This window comes from Scyliorhinus canicula, chromosome 12 (genome assembly GCF_902713615.1).
Source record: "Scyliorhinus canicula chromosome 12, sScyCan1.1, whole genome shotgun sequence".
In the NCBI taxonomy this organism is placed as follows: Eukaryota; Metazoa; Chordata; class Chondrichthyes; order Carcharhiniformes; family Scyliorhinidae; genus Scyliorhinus; species Scyliorhinus canicula.
The window spans coordinates 114072207-114085012 of record NC_052157.1 but is presented as its reverse complement, the minus strand read 5'-3'; positions in this window follow the sequence as shown (position 1 = coordinate 114085012).

Sequence of the window (12806 nt, the reverse complement as noted above, 5' to 3'; positions counted from 1 at the left end):
CAGACTCGATGGGCCAAATGGCATCCTTCTGCATTGTAGGGATTTTATGATTCTACAACACAGCATCAGAGACCGAAACATCAAGCTGGTGGAGATTATGGGAGATCTTATGAGATATCAAGGTACGTTAGCATAGTGGTTAGCACTGTTGTTTCACAGCGCCAGGGACCCGGGTTTGATTCCCAGCTTGGGTCACTGTCTGTGCGGAGTCTGTACGTTCTCCCCGTGTCTGTGTGGGTTTCCTCCAGGTGCTCCGGTTTCCTCCCACAAAGTCCCGAAAGACGTGCTTGTTCGGTGAATTGGACATTCTGAATTCTCCCTCAATGTACCCAAACAGGCGCCGGAGTGTGGCGTCTGGGGGATTTTCACAGTAACTTCATTGCAGTGTCAATGTAAGCCTACTTGTGACAATAATAAAGATTATTATGACTGGATCAAAATGGCAGGAACTTTGTATCATGCTGAATCCTGCCACGCCTAATCAAATATCACTTGATTAAAAAGTGAAAAACATAGCGCAGCACGGTGGCGCAAGTGATTAGCACGGTTGCCTCACGGCGCCGAGGTCCCAGGTTTGATCCCGGCTCTGGGTCACTGTCCATGTGGAGTTTGCAGATTCACCCTGTGTTTGCATGGGTTTCGCCCCTCAACCCAAAAGAAGATGTGCAGGGTAGGTGGATTGGCCACGCTAAATTGTCCCTTAATTAGAAACAATGAATTGGATACTCTAAATTTATTTTTTTTAAGTGAAAAATAGGAACTCGTATTTCTTTGCCCAGCGCTGTAAAACCTCCCAGTGCAAGGGCAAATAAAACAGATGAACAAGACGCAGAAGTACTCTCCAACAACAACAATAATAATAGTTACACAAATAACATTGCCAAAAATCCCAAAGAGCTTTATCTCTTCATTAAGGACATTATCAATCTAGCTTGGACCCCAAGCCACATAAGGTGACATCAGGATAGGTGACCAAAGTGTTACGTTTCCATGAGGGTCTGAAAGGAAGAGAGGTGGAGAAGTTGAGGGCAATGGAAGTGGGTGACTGTGCACCTCCAAGAAAAAGAACAGGAGAGGTACTAGGACAGCAATTGTACAGGATCTCATCACGACGAGTGAGAGGAAAACAATGCTGACCGTCAATCCCTGAACATTTTGTTAACTACTTATAAGAAACCTTTTTTGCAAATTTTCTTTCGCAATTGAATGTCTGAATTTGATATCAGATTACAGTAAATCAGCCATATTTACTACTATTGTCCAGTGAGTTGTAGGGGCCCCAAACTGACCTTTGCCAGGAAGGACCCCCCCTCCTCAACAGCAAGGCAAACGCTGCATCTGGCACTGTTACTTTGAAGCATTTTGTTTAATATTCCATACCTATTATCTAAGGCTTACGTCGAGAGGGATTACCAGCCAGTCTACTCACGCTGCTGTACCGAATGCACAGGCCATACAAATGAAATCCAATGGAGTGGGGCACAGTGTCAACAGGCTTCCTGAGTGATTGAAATGAAACAATAATGGACTGGACGAATGTACTGTCAAACCACATTGAGGGAGGGCTGAGTGATTGAAAGATGAAGCCAAGGGTCGGGTCTCATGAATGTCCAGGCTCTCCTTCATTTGGCAACCTGTCAATCTTCAAACACATCTCCAATGCATTCACAATCCGCCTGCTGTTTATCACATGCAATGTGAGAGTGGTGGATAGAAGTTCATTGAACGTCCTATCACATCACTCATATTATCATGGCACCTCTGTTTAATTCTCACCCATACAGAATGTGAGATACATTCTGCCCTTCCTGCCACTGCTATTCATTGTGTTGCCAGTTCACTGTCATATATATTGACTAGTGAGCATTCGCCACAATGAATATAAAGTCTTGTCAACACACAATGCACTGTGACCATAGGTTGTCCTTTCACTAGTGAACACTGACTACGGGCGGAATTCTCCGCTCCCGCGATAAATCGGGAAGGCTAGGAGCGGCGCTCCATAACTCTCGGCCGCCGGGCCTTGACGCTTGTGTCAAGGCGGCGTGCCGAGAATGACGTGACGGCGGCGCCTAAGTGACGTCAGCCGCGCATGAGCAGGTTGACGTCACGACGGCTGAAGGCTCAAACCCGCGCATGCACGGTTGCCGTCTTCCCTCTGCTGCCCCGCAAGACGTGGCGGCTTGATCTTGCGGGGCGGCGGAGGGGAAATAATTTGTCGCTTTGAGACAATTGGTGGGCATCAATCATGGACTAGTCGCCTCCCAAGCACGGCCGTAGTGCCCACAAGCCTCAAACCAGCATTTGCCGCCCATGTTCACGACCAGGTGTGGTTGCCGCCGTCGTGAACCGGTCGGGAACGGCAGGCCGCTCGGCCCATCCGGGCCGGAGAATCACGGCCGTTTTTCACGGCGACCGCCGATTCTTCTGAGCCGGGGTGGGAGAATCGCGGGGGGCGCCGGGGGGCATGTCGTGAGTCGCACCGGCCTCCCGCGATTCTCCCACCCGGCGTGGGGAGCGGAGAATTCCGCCCTACATTTTTATATGTTAATCTCCATTCGCTTTACCAGAACAGCACTCACTACTGCATTTATATGATATTGCTTCCATTCCCCACACCACGGAGTGTCCTGGTGATTGAGGTTGACAATTTGAGCTAAAATATGTTTGAGATTTGCAAAAAAATAGTCAGAGTTAACACATTGTAATTTAGTGGTAAAAGGATAAGATAAAGTCGCTATCGTCCTAGATGACCTTAGGCTATTCTCCCATTTGAGGGGGTGAGCTAACTGGTGGTGATTTAACCTGAGGATCATGGCAAGGTCTTCATGATTAACCTTGAATAACCTGAAATTTAGTGGTAACAGAATGATGGCCAACTTTTGCCAGGATTCTCAATGTTGTTCCCAGGTGAAACAAGACACTTCTGGGATAAACATATATTTGACGCAATCATTCCCAATGTAAATCATTTATTTTCCTCATTATATGGTAAGTAGGATTAGATAAGCGACAACCTTCCCATCTCTGGGTCTAGAGCATGTTTTCTAAAAATATATTCTTATTCAAGGCATTTTCATAACACAGGAAATTTCTCACCTTTATACATTTACCACATTACAAAAACCCCTCCATTCCCTTGAACACCCTGGGCGGGATTCTCCCATGCCGCACCGTTTGGGAGAATTGGCGTTGCGCCGGATTTTCACGTGACACCAGTCCGACGCCGTTCCGCCATTCTCCCGACCGGCGAGAACGGCATCATTGAGGTCGGTGCCGCGCCGCCCGGAGAATCGCCCGAGATGCTAAATCTGGTGATTCTCCGGGCCGCCCTCTAGTCAGCGGCCCCAGATGGGCCGCAGTCCCGACGGCGTGACCCCAGGTCACGGCGTTGCGGTTCAATCCTGCAAAATAAATTTGTCAGCCAGTCGTGCTGGCTGACGATGCGGAGTGAGGGGGTGAGCGGCCAGCGTTTTCGGAGGCAGCATGTTGTGGCGTCCACGGCCGGTGCTGGCAAGGGGCTGGGCAGGGGTTTTGGGGAAGGGTGCTGCCATGCTGTGGGGGGGGGGGGGGGAGGCGGGCGGGCGGTGCAGTCATGCTCGGGAGGGGAGAGGAGGAGGAGGGGGGAGGAGGGAGGAAGTGGGGGAGGAGGGAGGGAGGAGAGCAGGAAGGGGGAGAGGGGAGGGGGAGAGGAGGGGGAGTCCAGGGGGGGAGGGGAAAGGGGGAGAAGTGTACAGCCATGTTCGGGGGGGCAGTACGGGCAAAACTGGGCAGTGGGCGGATAACTGTGGGCAGGGGTCAGGGTGCCTGCATACCTGTAGCGACACTAACCAACCGGGGCACACATGTATCCCATGGCACCTGGCTGCCGAGGTGTCAATGCGCCATCGTTAAACATGTTGTATTTCCCCCCCCCGCAGATCGTAATGTTTGGGCACCACCCAGCGATGTTTGCCGCCATGGCGGGAACAGCTGCCCTGCAGGTGGCCCTTTGGCAGCATCGACGCAGGCGGATCAGAGCAGCTGCAGCAGAGGGACTGGCTGCAGAGGGCCCCGTGCCACCCGCTCAGGCTGCATCTCGCCCCCGCCCGACAGGTCCAGGAGGAGGCGGAGGGGGATGGTGACCACCACATCGATGGGGATGCACAGGATGAGAATACCAATCTTGATGGGGCACAGGGGGAGGAGGAGGAGTGGGTGGTGGTGCCAGAGGCGCCCCATGAGGCCTCGAGTGTAGCATCACCGCATGTCCTTCAAGGATCTGCCGGACAGGGCATGCAGGAGGATACTCCGGATGAGAAGGGAGACCGTCGCACATGTATGCCACCTCATGACATACCTGGCACCACGTGGAACATGCTATCCCGGTGGCCGTCAAGGTGACAGTTGCCCTCAACTTCTATGCGGCGGGGTCGTTCCAGGCACCGTGCGGGGACCTGTCCGGTATCTCCCAGGCATCAGTGCACCGGTGCATCCGAGCAATCACCGATGCCCTATATGCCATCGGCAACCAGTACATCCAGTTTCCAGAGGACCGTGCACACCAGGATTCCCGGACAGCGGGATTTGACTCCGTGGCCAGGATACCAATGGTTCAGGTAGTGATTGATGGGGTGCACGTCGCCATGCGCCGACCTTTGGAGAACAGGGATATGTTCATGAACAGAAAGGGGACCTACTCCATGAACATTCAGGTGGTCTGCGACCACCGCATGAAGATCGTGCCGTATGCGTCCAGTACCCCGGCAGTGTGCATGATGCCTTTACACCGGCGCAATGTTCGAGGGACACCCCTCCCCCCAGCTGAGGGATTGGTTGCTGGGTTTTAGGGGTTACCCATTGCGGTCATGGCTGATGACGCCTATACCGAGGCCACAGACCAACGCAGAGACCCGCTAAAATGAGGCCCAATGAGGCCCAACAACCAGGGATGTTGTTGAGAGGTGCTTTGGCCTCTTGAAGATGCGGTTCAGATGCCTGGACCACTCTGGAGGGGCTCTCCAGTACCATTCAGAGGGGGTCGGTCGCATAGTTGTTGTCTGCTGCGTCCTGCACAACATAGCCCAGCAGAGGGGCGATGTCCTGGAGGAGGAGGCACAGGTGGAGCCCGATGAGGGTGACGCATCTGTACATGAGCAGGAGGATGGGAGGGCCACAGATGTGACATGGGGGCTGGATATGGCCGGGAGGCTGCACAACGCCACCGGCTTGGCGAGCGAGCACGCGAGGCGTTGATCGCCACACGTTTCACCAACTAGGGGGAGGGCATCGCTGAGCAAGGCACTTGCACCACCGTTCCGCCCAAACGCACCACCCAGCAGCCCCCACCTCCTGCACCATCCGACAACCCTAGATCCCACACCACCACTTTCACAGCACCGTACACCTGTAGCACAACGGGATGGTCTCACACAATTGCTTGTGTAAGCGGGTGTGATCAGTGCCATGTTGAATGATGACAACCCACTCTGCGATGAGCTGTGAGCTCCGGATCATTAGACAATGTCTGACTCATGGTCACAGCTACACCCTCCACCTGGGTGGTCTCTGTATGCGTCACGGACACTCCATCACATGGCCATGTGGGGTAGCTGGCATTGGTGTTCCGTGGACGACGGGGGGTTGGGGGCGGGAACACATACCCGGCCTCACCATTGTACCGGAACTTCGACCCCAGCGCCACTCGGTCCCCTTCACGACCCCTCAGGCACCGGACACAGGCATCTAGGTTTGGCGTAACACTGACTTTAATCATGACATTCACATACAAGTCCCTATAACTAAGCTGTGCCCTGCACGCGTGCCAACTTACTACATGTCTAACTTCTTTGCCTTACGGGCACTACCACTACTCCTTGGTGTTTCCCCAGACGGTACAGCAGGAGTGGAGGCAAGATTGCTGAGATTCCTGCCCTGCGACTTAGCTCCTCGTTGGCGCACGTTTCCTGGGGCAGCCAGGCTTGGATGGGCCAGGCTGCTTGGCGGGCGTGCTGGATGGCGAGGTGCCACCCTGTTCTGCCCGCTTCCCACCAGATGCACCAGGGACGGAACGGGGGGAGTCCAAGTGTTCCGGGACCTCCCTTGCAGGGAGCCCAGTGGCCCCTGGGCCTCACTATGGGACGATGGTGAGAGCGGAGACAAGCGGCTTTCTGGAGGCCCGCTGTGGCATCGACCAGGGTCTGAACATTCGCAGCGATGGAGCTCAGGGAGTGCGCCATCCCTGTCAGGGACTGTGCAACCTCCCTCTAGACCAGTGTTCTTCAAACTCGGGGGCGCGACCCGCGTGTGGGTCGCTGGCGGGTGTCGGGAGGGTCGCGGAGCCATCCGTCGTGGCGCTCCCGATCGTGCAAATCCCCGCGCAGCAGCCGGCTTTTAATAACGCGGGTTGCAAGTAGCCTTTAAAATGGCTGCAAACATGTAAACAAAATTCAGCCACATTGCACATGCACGCACGTTCATCGGCGCGCATGCGCGAAACTATGCGCATGCGCAGTGCGGCCACTATTTTTTAAAATGGTCGCAGCTCTTTGTTTTACAAGTTCAGGGGGTTTTTATTCATTTTATTCATTTATTTTATTCATTTAATTTTTATTTTTTTCATTTATTTTATTCATTTTTTTTTACAAGTTCGGGGGGAGTTTTGTTTGATAAATGTTTACAGGAAAAAAATGCAGAACTTTGGACAGATGGAGACTTCATACTCTCCGACACCGGAAGACTTCATCTTCATCTAACAGGTTCCATTGGAGGAGCGTGTCCGAGGGACAAAGGGACCCAAAACCATTTCCTGCATTTTATCAGCAGCAAACAAGGTAAGAGAAAATGGTGGGTCGCTCAGGTCGGCCGGCGTGTATCGCAAAGGTCGGCCGGCGTGGGTCGTGAAGGTCGGCCGGGTTGGGTCCAGAAGATTGGCTGGTTGGTAAAAATGGGTCCCTGGAAAATAAGTTTGAAGAACACTGATCTAGGCTTGTGCGATGCCATCCAGCACATGCGCAAGGCCACCGATGCTCTCAGCGATGGGCTGCTGAAACTAGGCCATGGCCTGCTAAGACTGGGCCATGGCCTGCTGAGACTCGGCCAGACCCTGGAGCACGGTGGCAATGTCCAGCTGGCTCTGGGACATGGCTGCCTGTGAGAGGGCAGCCCTGCCTGGGCCACAGATGAGACGTGCACATGAAGCCCCACGCCTTGCAGAAGCTGACCCATAGCCGAAACCGTTGCCCCATTGCATCCACCGTCGACGCCACCTGTGCGGTGTCGGCCTGGGTGGCAGCCATGACTGGCACCACTCCCTGCTCCTGGACGTGGATGGACTCCTCCAACTGCATTTGCAGATGGTGGAAGGCGGCCGTCATCCAATTATCCACTCCCTGGGTTTCCAAACGCATCGAGTTTGTGGGTGGATCTGGTAAGTCCAGGAACCCAGGATCCGTCTGGGTGGCAGCTGGGTGCTGGAGCTGGGCTACCCTCTGACTGTCCAGCCCCTCACCTTCTCCTACCTCCACCAGCTGTACCGGTACGGCTGTGTGGTGCGCACCAGTCAGTGTCCCAGAAGCTTCATCACTAATGTGCCCAACCACGGCGAGGGTATCTGCAATGGTGGAGGGTGTGAGTGATAGCAGTGACGAAAGGTCCATGTCCTCATCGGACCCCAGGTCTGGGGTCTCATGGGTCGAGCCTTGGACCGATGGACTTTGTTTCCGGCCCATGTGAGGGGCCGGGTCCGGTCTGTCCAATATCTATTTGGCCGTCGTCTGTGCGTCACTCTATCGGTCACTGTCCTGGCTCTTCATCCTCTCTTCGTCCATTTCATGACCGTCAGTGTCCGGACTGTCCGTCCTCTGTTTGTCACTGTCGTTTGTGTCGGTCCTCTGTGCGTCAGTTTCCTGTGCCCTGGCTTTGGAAGAGGGCCCTCCTGTCCGTCTTCCTTCCCCTCCCTGGCATGCGTCGCTGTGGGTGGATGGACAAGGACCTGGACGACGGGGGCTTGTCCGAGACGTTCCAGGTTGATCGGTGGCTGGCCCTGCAATACACAATAAAACATGTAACATTAGACACGTGGAGTCAGGTGTGAGGGGGTGGAGGGGGCAGTGTGAGGGGGTGGAGTGTGAGGGGGTTAGGGAGTGGAGGGGACAGTGTGAGGAGGTGGTATGTGAGGAGGGTTAGGGGATTGAGGGGGCAGCGTGAGGGGTTGTAGTGTGAGGGGCGGAGGGGGGAGGTGAGGGGCTGAGGGAATGTAGCCAGGCAGGAGTGTCTCACTTGGTGCTGCGCCCCCGATCTGGCATGGCACTACCTCCCGGGTGGCAGCTCCCCAGCGAGGAGCGGAGCACCTTGCTCATGGACGGAGAGGGGGTACAGAACAGGTGATCCCCCTCCGGCTCTTGCACGCTCATGATGGTTGTGGGCTGTCTTATCCTGTTTGGGGCGGGGGGGGGGGGGGGGGGGGGGGGGGGGGGGGGAGCATCAGAGTTAGGCAGTCAGCAGCAAGGCGCACAGATGTTGGCAACATTATGACTGGGGGGGGGGGCACTGGGCACCACGCTACGGCGGCTCGCAAGAAGGGGTGTGGTGCCCATGTGGGTCATGTGGAATGTGATGCCCCCCTCCTGCGTGGGCAGAGCAGGGGGCGCGACATGTGGTGGGGGGGGGGGGGGGTGGCCCAGGGGAACTCTCGGTGTCTTTACCCTGGCTGCCCTCGTGAGATCGTGGAGCTTATTGCGGCACTGCTCTCCAGAACGTGGGGTGTGCCACACAGCGCTAACGGCGATGCCCACATCACGGCAGTTGCGCCTGACTGTGCTGGCCGGGTGCCGGTGGCCACGTCTTGGGCACAGGATTGCCCTCTCCCACTGGGTCCAGCAGTGTCTCCAGGTCATTGTCCCGGAACCGGAGAACAGCACGGCGGGCCACAGCCATCTCTCTGTGTCGGGGCCTTTGCACGGATTGCACACATAAAATGACGTGGCACCGCCTCATCTGGGCGTCGCGCGAAGACTGCGCCGCTCTGGCACCACGCCCACTGCGTTTCTCACGGCCCCGCCGCTGGCACCTTTTCGGGGCCTGAATCGATGCTGCCGGCGGCCCATTTGCGCCGTCGTGAAACAGCGTTCACGACGGCGCGGACACTCTGACTCGCCATCGGAGAATCCTGCCCCCTGCCTGCCCCACTTTATAATTATACTGTGCAACAAAGATAACCCATAACAAAACACTTGTCCCCCCCCCCACCACCACCACACACACACATTACTGACGTTTACTACTCATTTAAGAAGGCATTGAAGGGCTGCACGGTGGCGCAGTGAGTTAGCACTGCGGTCTCACAGCGGCGAGGTCCCAGATTCGATCCCAGTTCTGGGTCACTGACCGTGTGGAGTTTGCACATTCTCCCTGTGTTTGCGTGGGTTTCTCCCCCAAAACCCTACAGATGTGCCGAGTAGGTGGATTGGCCACGCTAAATTGCCCCTTAATTTGAAAAAAATGAATTGGGTACTCTAAATTTATGTATAAAAAAAGAAGGCTTTGAACCCCTCCTCTGAACCCCCATGGCAAATTTATCTTTCCCGGATGTAGGAATTCTGCCAGGTCACTCATCCACTCTGTCACCTTGGGCGGCTCCGGAGCCCGCCATCCTAACAAGATCTGTCGCCAGGCAATCAGAGAGGCAAAGGCCAATGTGTCATCACCCACAGCCTCCACCTCTGGAAAAAACTGACCCATCCATGATACTGTTATGTGCGCTCTATGCACCACTTTGAATTAAATTAGGCTCAATCTTGAATAAGAGGAGGTCGAATCTATCTCCCGCAGAGCCTCACTCCATATCCCTGACAGCGACCCAAGCCAGGAATTGAAGCTGTGAAGCAACAATGCTAACCACTGTGCTACCGTGAAGCCTGTGGAGCATGGTTTTAACCCTACTCCAACAAATTCTGTTTATTGGAGATTAGAAGATGTTCTCTACTAGGTTTGACATCTAGTGAGGCTCTCTTAGGCTTGATTTCAATTAATATTTATGTCACGTCCTGCTGTTGTGACACGTTATAGTTTACAATGATATTCCTTGTGGCAGTCAATTTGTTGGACTTGCTGACACTGTAAGGGTTTAAACATCAGAAAGCATTGCGAAAAAAGCTAAAGGCCTCATAATTAATTGAATTAGTATTTCAGTTCACCAGCAATACACATTTAAGGGCGCGCTTTAACAAAAGAAAGTCCCATTTTGAGCATGAATAACGGGCTTGTTCTTGGTGCTGGCTGAACACCCCGTCAAGGCCGCACTTACCTCACTTCCTGCACTGATGAGCTGAGCTAGCCCATTTTAAATGCCGCCCCAAACTCTCGACCCCCTCAGTCACCCCACCGTGTACTCCGGACCCTCCCAACCTACGGTCCTCAAACCAACTCACCTCACCCCTTAAAGGTAGGGCATCTCCGGACCGGATCCCTGGCACGGTCGACCTGGAACCAGAGCAACCTGGTACTCACAGCCTGGCAATGCCCCAGCCACCCTTGCAGTGCCACCCAGGTACCCTGGTAGTGCCAAGATGACCCCCGAGGTGCTGTTGCATGTGGACCAGTGTCAAGTGCACCCTTGCAAGGTCTCACAAGCATGGTGGTTCGATCCCAGGCCTCAGGATAATCAGGCATGGACATTTTTAAAGGAGCCTAATGCGCTCATTTAAAAATGCTAATCTGGATCTTGCCCAGTGAGGGAGAGGTCCAGATTGTGACGTCTCAGAAGATCTTGTTAGATCTCGCAAGATGTTCCGAGAATCACAAATCTCACAGGAGGCCTCTCGCGAGATTTAATGGCGTTGTGGCATCGCCAAGTTCGGATGCGACGAGACTGCTTGATCGCTCCCAAGGATGTGCTATACTATTCTCAAGGCAGCAATGAATGTCTGATCACCAAGATCAGGGCAAAACTGAAAATTACCAACAGTTCAAATATCGGCCAGTTGGGGAGGCGGCATTCCGGCCCAGTTATGCTCCGGCGCAAATTCCATTTTGCCCTGAAACTCTTGCGAGAGGGCCATAACAGGACTTACATTGGTGGTGGTGGGGGGGCGGGGGGGGGGGGGGGGGGGGGGGGGGGGGCAGCGCTCAGAATGAGTGCCAGAATTCTCTGGCAATTGGGATTCTCTGTTTCCCGGAAGAGTGGGGTGGTTTCAATGGAAAATCAGGAAGAGAGCAGGAAGAGAGAATCCTGCCACCAGCGAATGGCGCACCACCGAGAAACACGGGGCTGGAGGACCAGAGAACCCAACCTGAAACCATGGGCGCGAATCTCCACTCCCCACGCCGGGTGGGAGAATCGCGGGAGAGCCGGGCGACTCATTTCACGCCCCCCTGGCGTCCCCCACGATTCTCCCAACCCCCCGCTTGGAAGAATCGCCGCTCACCGTTTTTCACACCGACCGGCGATTCTCCGACCCGGATGGGCCGAGCGGCCTGCCGTCCGCGACCGTTTCACGACGACGGCAACCACACTTGGTTGCTGCCGTTGTGAACATGGGCACCAAAGGGCCGTTTGAAGCTTGTGGGGGGCGGAGAGGGGAGTGAGCACCACGGCCGTGCTCGGGAGAGGACTGGCCCGCGATCGATGCCCACCGATCGTCGGGCCGGCATCTCAAGGCGATGCACTCTTTCCCCTCCGCCACCCCGCAAGATCAAGCAGCCATGTCTTGCGGGGCAGCGGAGGGGAAGTCGGCCAACTCGCATGCGCGGGTTTGAGTCGTCAGCCGTCGTGACGTCAGCCGCGCATGCGCGGGTTGGAGCCGGTCAACCTGCGCATGCACGGCTGACGTCACATAGGCGCCGCCGTCGCGTCGCTCTCGGCGCGCCGCCTTGGAAGGCCCGGCGGCCGAGAATAACGGAGCGCCGCTCCTAGCCCACTGGGTGGGGGTGAATACGGTGAGAGGAGCGGCCTCCGAGGCCGTTGTGAAACTCGGCCGAGTTCACGACTGCCTTCCCGATTTTTCCCGGGAGCGGAGAATTCCGCCCAACCTGATCACCATACATTTCAATATATTTAAATATTCAAAATCGGCATAAGGGCGAATCTTTCAAGAAAGTCAGATGTTCCCACCTGACATAACACTGATGGGAATCATGACTGGTCTCTGAAAACAGTGTAGCCCCAGGTCAGGGACATGGGAGGGCACCTCTGGAACCTTGGTATTGCCAAACTTGTACTGCCAAGGGATGGGGCCTGAAGGATTCATATAGTGAGACCCATTGGGAAGGCCCCTGATGCCCCGATACCAATGATCCTGGGGGATTTGATGTTTGTGATCAGTGATTGGAGAGGGGGGGGGGTCTTTAACTTCATTTTGAGATAATTGCGCCCATCTCTGTGGAGCTGGGCTTTCTGGTGTCTCTCCCCCCCCCCCCCCCCCCCCCCTCACAATGACGGTGCACAACACAACCCTTCTAAAAAGTGTGGACGATCGCGACAGAAATCCTGCTTGTTTATCTCTCCGGTTTTCAATCAGAGCCTGCCACTTGACAATATATTGGGAAAATTCCACCCCAGGTCTATTCTATTACTCTAAATGACCAAGAATTCAACTATCGGGACAATTTTATTACTAAATTCCTAACAGTCCAAAGATTGAGCTCTTTGCATTACTGTGCTTCTCATCGTTGATGTGACAGTTTCTCAGGACTGGTAAGATATGAGGCATGCTGTGCGATGCACGACTGGATGTGGCAGAATCTGTTCAAGAAATCATGTGTGACAGTGTCAAACACTTTGGGCTGTGTACAGTCAATGCAACATGTATCCAAATACAAGGCATAAA